We start from the raw sequence: 1,923 nt of genomic DNA on the forward strand, positions 1-1,923 counted from the left end.
GAAGGAAGATCCTGACTCTGAAACATCAATCGATGAAGATGAAGAAACTCTAATGGTAAAAAAAATTAATAAATTTATTAAAACTAATAAATTTAAATCGTAGATGAGAAAGCATTATCGGAACAAAAGGAATGTCTGATGCTACAACTGCAATGAAGAAAAGCATGTAAAAGACAACTGCCCAAAATTGAAGAACAAGGTCAAGGAAAAGAACAAGAAGCCAGCCCGACCCAAGTATAATCTAAAAGCCACATGGGATGAATCGTCGTCCTCCAAATCCAAAATCGAAACCTACATCAGACTAGCCCTAATGAAAGACTATAAAAAAGGAGACGAAATCAGCTCAGAGATGAGCATCGATGAAGGGGGAGGATCATCAGAGGAAAGCTATGATGAAGGGGGAGCATCAGAATACGATGTAAGTCAGGTACGTACCTTATCTCCTAAAAAGTCCTTTAAATTTATTAAGATTCTTTCCAAGAATTTAGTAAAATTAGAAAAAGAAAATATAGACTTGAAAAGATAATTAGCCAATGTATGCCCCTTAGATTTGTTTTATATTTGAAAATTAGAAAATGATAAATTGAAAATACAAATCGAAAGTTTGAAAAATGAACATGCATGTTTGAAATTGAATAACTTTCAAAAACCAAAATTTAGAAAGTATGATAGGATAAACTGGTATATTAGAAAACATCAGGGACAAATTAAAAAAATCTCCAAAAGTTACATACCTCCCAAATTTTTAATAAATCTAGTAGGTATGAACTTGTATTGGGTTCCAAAATCATATCTAGGTTAACTATATTTATGGACTTAGAGCTTTCAGAAAGAAAATTAAATGTTTAAATTTTTTATAAGGATTTGTCTAGAAGTGATTGATGCTCGAATAATCAAGAAGACCTAATGCCTCGCCACAGCCTGGAAGTCAATTACTGAATTGAATGTTTAATTGACTTACTGTGAAGCATTTAACTAATGCTTTAAATTTTTGTTAGAAAAATTTATAAAATCTAATCATTAAAATTTGTTTAAGTTATTTTTTAAACGTTTAATCTAAACAATCTTTTAAAAAAAAATTCCATTAGAAATTTTTTAGGAACTAGTGATCAAAATATAATTTTTTAATGTTGCCAAAAATTCAACTTTCCGTGAAATTTTTTTAACCCTTGCTAAAGTTTTTTATTATTAAAGGATTTTTTTAAATCAAAGATTTTTTAACTTTTACTATTTGTTTTATTTTTCCCTTAGACTTTTTAGACTTTCCAAGTAATATGTTTAACGTACCCCACTTTTTTATGTGATCAAAAGGGGGAGTGGTAAAAATTAAGTCTAGGGGATAGTACAATTTTAACTTTTTTTTTTTATTTTTGTACTTAATTTTTTGTACTTGCATTTTTTGTAAAAATTATAACTGCTATCTGTTTATGGTATACTCTAACTTAACTTGGGTTTGATCACATCAAAAAGGGGGAGATTGTTAGTACCCCCAAGGTAGTTTTATGTGATCAACCAAGTGAGGTTAGGTCTTGTTGGTTTTTAACCCTATGTCTAAGTGTGCAGGAACTTAGGAGCACATGAAGTCGAGCAAAAAATGTAGCTAGGAGGAAGGACAGTGATCCGGCGGTAAGAACAGGGACCCCCCCTCTTAGGGAAGTCAACGTCACGTAGAAGTCAAAGGGTCAAACGGCCGACCGAAGAAGGGGAGACCGGTCGGCCGAACGAGGTCTCAGCGGAATCAAAAACAACCCGACGAGGAGTCGGGTCTCCGACGCTCATGGGAAACAGGGTCGCCGGGCCGATCGGGGAGCCCGCTTGGCCGAAGGCATAGAGTAGCACTACTGTAAATATTCAGCAGAGCACACGACCGGGAATCTCCCGAGCGGACCAGCACATACGATTGGCCGGACGTGAGGGAACTGC

This window comes from Zingiber officinale, chromosome 5A, assembly GCF_018446385.1.
Source record: "Zingiber officinale cultivar Zhangliang chromosome 5A, Zo_v1.1, whole genome shotgun sequence".
Classification (NCBI taxonomy): Eukaryota; Viridiplantae; Streptophyta; class Magnoliopsida; order Zingiberales; family Zingiberaceae; genus Zingiber; species Zingiber officinale.